The following is an 8393-nucleotide window of genomic DNA, read 5'->3' as shown; positions in this document are numbered from 1 at the left end:
GCTGCCCTAACCACTGGGTCAGTGTGCCTCTCTCTCTCTCTCTCTCTCTCTCTCTCTCTATATATATATATATATATATATATATATATATATGTGTGTGTGTGTGTGTGTGTGTGTGTGTGTGCGTGCGTGTGTGTGAGTGCTTGTGTGTGCATGTGTGTGTATATATAATATATACGTGCTTATAGATACACACGCGCGCACACATACACATAAGTGTGTGTATGTGTGAGTCTGTATGTATGTGTCTGTGTGTGCGCGTATGTATACATATATACCACATTTAAAAAGAAATCTCTGCTTTACATCAAACTACTTAATACAATACATTTTAATCTCTCAGATTGTTCGTATTGGAAAAGTGGAAAATGTTTTGGACAATCAACTGATAAAAGACGAAGCAAAAAAATAATGTAAGATATTGAAGGATATACTTCTTTGGGCAAAATGTTTCTGGAGGATCAGACTGTAGGATGAAAGTTCATGTTTGAAGATGAACGACTCCTTAAAATAAAATGATACTTAACTTGTAGCTCATCACATCTAAGCTATTTGATAATGTTGCTGACGTCTGGAAAGGTACATCAGACCAACCGGAGTGTCACTACAGAAGAAACCCCAAAAGGAACAAACACAAAAAGAAACTAACAAATGTCGGTGACACCACCTCTTCGAAATCAATTACTAAATCTGTATAATCATCACGTTCGTGCGGTTAATATCTCTTAAATAGACAAACACCATTTAGTGACAATATGGGGAAACAATGATCCTTTCGAATCTTAAAATATTACGGTTAATAAAAGTTCTCAGATTCTATTACAGAATAGGAACAAATGACCAATAAAATTAACGAGATTTTATTAGGAAATATAAATTGCTTTTAATCGTTCGATTATTGATCGATTTGCAGAATAAACCTTGTGATAAAGGACATTATTATGATAAGACGATCGTTGTAAACTCTAAAGTTATATTAAAAGGTACTTAAATAGCGAACTTTTCATTCACCAAGAATAGTTCAAAGAGTTGAAATTGGAGGGAAGAGATATTAAATGATGTAATAAATGGGTAAATACCCGATTTCGTTATTTAATATATCTAAAGGGTATATAAATACTATTTTAACTAAGCCGCCCATTTTCATCGTTATTTCACATACAAACACACACACACACGCACAAACACACACGCCCAAACACACCTATGCACACACCTATTACGCTTCCTACCTCTCCCAGAGACAAACCTACGAGTGTATATATATATATATATATATATATATATATATATATATATATATATATATATATATATATATATACGTACATACATATATGTGCGTGTGTATATACATTATATATTTGCAATATAGTATAGATATGTGTGCGTGTGTGTATATATATAATATATATTTGCAATGTAGTATAAATATTTGTGCATGTGTGTGCGCAAGTGCGTTATGAGGGTGGATGTTAGCTAAGGAAAATAAATCGATGTGACTGCGAGGGTTGCGAGACGAGGACAGAAGATTCAACGAAACTCTGTCAATACGAAAATCATTTTTCCAATTTCCAACGAAACAAACACTCAGGAGAAGAGTTATACTTCCTGGAGAGCTCTTTTCCAGTGCCTCGCCCCCAACAATATTTTGTAAGAAAAGGTTTCATTTATTAAATATAAACGCATATATGCATGAACACACATACATCATTATATGTATATACCTTATATAGAGGTATATGTATCCATGTATATTCATGCATATTAGCATGGATATATACATATATACATATGTATGTGTGCGTGTGTGTATGTGTGTGTTTTTCTGAGAGTGTTTGTCTGTGTGTGTGTGTGTATTTGCATGTGTATGAGTGAATAGAAGGGTAGAAAGGGCAGGTGAACTGAGGTGTATACACATTCACGAACATACATACCGAGGTTCATGCGGGTATATATAAGATTATATCCGCTTACTTATTTACACACACACACATACACGCACTCACACGTACACATACATATCTATCTATATATATATACATCTATCTATCTATCTATCTATCTATCTATCTATCTATCTATCTATCTATCTATCTATCTATCTATATGTATATATATATATATGTGTGTGTGTGTGGGGGTGAGTGCGTGTGTGCGTGTGAGCGTACCCATACGCAGATATATGCTACACACATACATGTATGCATTTATAAGTTAGCTCGTTTTGCAATATTATATTATTTCAGTACTGTACATTTTAATTTCATTTAAGTTGTAATTTTTACGGCATTTTTCTGTTTTGATCATTCCCATATGATTACTAAATGTTGCTCTTGCACTGATGCTGTTTATAGTAGGATCACTGATCTTTGAATAGATTCGAAGAGGCAACTGTTTTTATTCTGATCTTAAATTATGACAAGTTACAGAGGCAGTAAGCATAGTAGGAGAGTAACCCTGTCACTACGTCGAGAGGAAATATTAATAGAATATATATTAGCATGTCGCCACCACACCCGAGACCTTAACACCCCACCACGAACAAAGCAACTACAATCATCATTTCCACCACTAACATCACCACCACGACCGTCACAGCCACCGCCGCCGCCACCATCGCCAAAACCACCAACAGCAGCAGCACCACCTCCACCACCACCATCACCTCACCAAACTCACCCCCACCACCGCCGCCGCCTACACCACCACTACCACCGCCATCACCACCACGACACATAATAATGCCACGAACAATACGACTATGGCGAGAAAAAATAGTTAAACACATCTCTGTCGACACAGCATAATGGAGATAAACCAATATTACGAGAGATATTCTATGGCACAAATATATTGCAATATTGCAATAGAAAATTACTGACTCATCAGCCATCAGGCGTATATATATATATATATATATATATATATATATATATATATATATATATATATATATATATATATATATATATATATATATATATATACATATATATATATATATATATATATATATACATATATATATATATATATATATATATATATATATATATATATATATATATATATACATATGTTTATATGTAGGTGTGAATGTGTGTATGTGTGTATGCATGTGCATGCATGGGCATTTATGTGTATATTTGCATTACCGCATGCATGTATATATATATATATATATATATATATATATATATATATATATATATACATATATATATTTATGTTAGTATATATTGATGTACGTGCTTATGTACGCCTGTGTGTGAGTACATATGCATGTATGTATGCATTTGTCTATAGAATATTTAATGACAAACAGATACCAGATCATCCAAGGTTAATGCCAATAAGCATGGGCGGATATCGAGAAAAACAAACGGCAAGATACAATTCGTTGTAGAAACAGAAATATGAAAACACAACGATGGCAAAGTATATTTATATACGAGTAGCTACGTGTACTTGTTTGTGTGTAAGTATTGATAGATAATGAGTATGAAAGTAAAAGCGAGAAAACCAACAAAGAACTTCACACACACAAACACACACACACACACACACACACACACACACACACACATACACACACACAGAGAGAGAGAGAGTCATACACAAACAGATGCACGCGCAAAATTGCACATGCGCAATCACACACGTAGTCGCGCGCTGACAAGTGCACATAGGATTATACACATGCACATCACATGCATATCAATATACACACGTACACGCGCTGACAAGTTCACACATGGGCACGTACATACACATCAAATGCATATTCACACACACACACACATACACACACACTCACTCACACACACAAACAGGAAGTAAATGCCAATCTCTGCTTGAAAAAAATTATTCCAGCACTAACGCGATACATATAAAACTCACAAACCTACATGCACGTATACTGTTTATTCATTAGAAATTCTCAAAATGCGAAAAAAGATAAAAACCACCATTTCTTTAAGAGAAATTAGCAAGGAGTAGGAAATAATTATATATTACATAGGAATGAGTGCAAAAGTGACATCGCGGGATTAGGTCATAGGGCTTGACATCAGATTGTTAACAAACCGTCTATTTAATTGATAACGTAATAAACTATTAGCTTGATTAATAATAAAACCGCAGTGCGATGTGTTTTGTTACCAAAATGATCCGGCCAAACTATAGCAATGGGTGATTTAACACACGATTTTGCATCAACATATCCGAAACCCCAAACTATATATGTGTGTGTATGTATGTGTGTGCGTGTGTGTGTGTGTGTGTTAATATGTATGATAGCATGTATGCCGTCACCTGTATATGTGTAGGGTTAAAGTATGATTGTGGTTTCCCCAAGCAACTGTTTGCTAAAATGTATTTTACTTGTTTGTACTGGAGTATGACGTAAACGTCTTCATGTTTGATAAAATGCATCTCAAGTCTAACATTTTACATACACCTTTTTTTAGAAAGTAAGTTATGCTAAGTTTTCGTGATAAGTCTTGACAGAACTTCCTGTGTTGAATAGGAATCTTCAGTTAATATTTCAGTTGCTAAAATATCGAGTTAACAACAATTGGTATGGACCATGCTAAACTTAGACAATTCATTCTCCATAATGGTTTAAAACATTCTCTTCAGTAGGAGTTTCTCGTGTATTATACATTACGTCAATGTCTTCTGCTTCCTGCTAGGATATCACAACTGAATCTAGTTTTTATAGCCATATTGATACAATATCTTCCAAGTGATAATATCTAACAAGAACAACAAAGAGGCATAGCTACTATCTCATGATTATCATCCTTTAGTAACACTAATATTATACCTGTTTCTGTGCAACAGACACAGTCATAAACAGTAACTGATCGACAATTGGGAAAAATGTACAACAAATTTCATGAACAAATAATATTAAGGAAAGCCTTCTTTCAAAACTTAGACAATCTGTATATATATATTTACGTCTCAGAATATTATGAAATTGCGTATCATTTCAAAAGGTCAGAGCCTCATCTTCCCCAATTTCTTGGTTGGTCACTTCATTTTCAATAGGACCGAATTGATGATATAGAAAGTTTTATATCAAAGTTGAAAAACAAAAGGTGTTACTGCAGTCTTTCTTGCACCTAGGGATTACTGAGTAGTTGTCTCTACAGTAAATGGATACTTTATACGAGTTCTAAGTGCACAGACAGATGCTGAACAGGATAGGATTCCTGAATAGAAATGGGAAATATGCTCAATAAAGCTTCATTGCTACAAATTTCTTCATCCTCTCGAACTATTTATTGTCTCGGAATATTGCAGAATCAGAACACTTATTGATATATTTATTGAGCAGACTAAGGAATTACATTTTATCATTTTTTATATGGACATCAAATGTATTAGTTAAAATAGAAAAATAAGGCACTGTCCATGAATTACCAATTCCATATGTAGCCTAGCTTTGTTCCAAAGACTTCATCTGGTGCTATTTTTCTTTGGTTGATGGAAATTCATCCTCAGTTGTTTATGTCTTTATTAAAATGTCAGCATTAAAGTTTGTACACTCTTAGACTATTATCCAGGTCGCAGTGGAAGGTGAAATACACATGGGTACCATGAACATTGTTCGATTCGATAATTTTCTAAATGATTTTCCCGTATTTTGCTAATACTTTAGAATCAATCTCTTGTTCAAAACCCAGATTAAAGCATCTGCATGAGTTAGGTCTATTTTTATAATAATTACTTTTGTATATAAAGCAACGTACTGGTTGAAATATATTTGATATTTAGTTATAAGATCCACCACTCTTAGTTTGTATCTATTTGTGGATCGCACACTCTGGAAGTAACTATGACAACATTTTGGTATATTGCTCGGCATTATAGCTGTAATAAGGAAATTCTTCAAATAATTTATCGATAAACATTAATCTATACAGGACATAGATTCTTTCGGAAGTGAGACACACCAGCTGGTGGCATTCTAAAGTGGTAACCATCAAACAAATGGTTATGTGAAATATTATTTGAACGATGGGTTGCATTATAAATTTTGTGTTATTATCACCACGTTTCAGAACAATATTGAATTTGTCCTAATCTCCCCTAACCATAATATTTGTCATTACATTACTCTCGCGAACGTTAAATCTTCTGACATGCATGCACTTATTTTATTTTTTTTTACAACGATAACAATTTGAACGTCCAGGTTTGAAATACATTCTAATACGCACCGGAAACTTCTGAGGCGAGAAATGTTTTCATCAGCTAATACAAGTGCTAATCTCTTTGTTGTCATATTGTGCTTCCTTTTGAATACCACCTATAAAATGTAACGCTCAAAAACCAATTTCCTCCATATCTTCTATTCCTACGGTAAAATGTGTGAGAAACTCACTTACATTGACGATTATCTGCTCCAGATGATATCATTGTAAAAAGTTAATTGTATGCTGGGATGCATACAATTCTTGCATAACAAAGACCTCAGTTCGAGGTATTTGGATCTTTGCAATTTATTCGCATATCACAGGCCTAATTATTCCTTGTCCCATTTCCTTGCACGACACTATCTTAATGTTGTGTACATAAGGCCCAGAGGTACAATTTTTTCAGGTGAATACTAACTATAGGATCATTATTAAGCACAACACACTGCCAATGCATTCCTTCATATTTTTTCTGAAGATTTTCGTCCTCTTCGAATTTATATTCCATTTTTCTTTCGCTTTTAATTTTATTTTTTACTCTCTCGAGCTTTATATTTTCCATCTTTTCTCTTCCCTGACAATCTTATTTCTTATTTCTTTCCTTTCGTTGTGTAAGTTTTGTTTCTAAAATATTTCCTTATTATAACTTAATTTCCTTATCTTTACCACCCTTTTCATCTCTATCCTTCTTTCGTGTCCACTTCATATTTGCAACCTAGTTTTTCTATCTTTTCCCTATTTCTTCTCATATCTACTTCTTATTTGCGTTCTGTTACATTTTACAAAATATCATGCTTTTCCCCTTTTTTTTCGTCACCGTGCTGCGATGTTTCTTTTTCGTTTATATTTCACTCTGCATTATGAGCACTTATAATAAAGAATGCAATGCAGTGCTCATATCACTCTAACATCTGTAGGAAACGAAATGACAAATAGTTTCATTTCCAGAAGCAATAAAACGCTTACGGAAGAACAGAGAAACAATAATTTCTTCCGGAAAAAAGTAATTCAACAACGCGGGTTGATGAACCGTAAGACGTGTGGCCAGAACCTCCTGGAAAATAACCATAGCGAGGGACATCCCACAGTTGAATTAGAACAGTCACAAACAGTGAAAGAAGACATGCACCCAACACCAGAGCTGAAGACACCTCCGAAAGGGGGTGGCCCCGCCACGTCAAAACGGTAGAGGAGTAGGGGCCGAAACCGGACGTGGTTCCTCCTGATGATGTCTTGAGCTAACTGGATCCTATAAAGGAGCTGTTGTGGTAGCAGACCACGAAACATGGTTGAAATTCCTCCAACTGTTCTTTGTAAAATTTACTAATCACAGCCAATCCCAAATTACCGCCGTATGTTTCATCCATAGTTATATATATATTTTAAAATTACTGCAGGGAGTACAATTTAAGGGAGATCTATAGCCGTAAACTTTAAAATTTTGGGCTTAAAGAAGGGATAGATATGTGCACAAGTTATGTATTGTATGGTCAAGGCATCAATGAAATCGATTCTCGCAAATATCCTTACCGGGTTTAAACTGTTATTGATCTCAACAAATATAGAGAGCTGGCAAATATAGCTACGGCTGTTCATAAGATATGGAATATCACTTGGTCAGTATTAATTGTCTTTAGGTGGAAGACGTGTTAGTGAGAATCCCAAAGGAAATAATCAGTATAGTAAGTAACAAAGAAATAACCAGTATAATAATTAAAATGGAATATATTCTATTTAGAAGAGGTTGTTTGTCTTAGAGGAATCAATATTTAAAATTTTAAAATTAAGATAATTGCAATATGGTTAATATAAACTAAAGTAAACAAAAGGATTACATCAAAATTAGTTTAAAATAATTCGCAAATAAAAATATAATGAATAAATAAAGCTAAATTAAAATAAATTAAAAAGTAATATAAAAATAATCAGATAATTGAAGGTATAATTTTATAATTTAATTATATAGTTTTGGGATTTAAATAATAATAATAATAATAATAATAATAATAATAATAATAATAATAATAATAATAACAACAACAACGACAACAATAGCAACAACAGCAACAACAATAATAATAATGATGATAAACGCCGTGAAGTAGTTCCAGGCAGTGATTCTCATGACTTCTGATCTTAATTGATTGAAAGTGTTATCATGTTCGTTGTTTTGTGTTGGTATAA

This window comes from Octopus bimaculoides, chromosome 15 (assembly GCF_046866305.1).
Source record: "Octopus bimaculoides isolate indiv1 chromosome 15, ASM4686630v1, whole genome shotgun sequence".
NCBI lineage: Eukaryota > Metazoa > Mollusca > Cephalopoda > Octopoda > Octopodidae > Octopus > Octopus bimaculoides.
Note: the sequence above shows the minus strand (reverse complement) of the source record.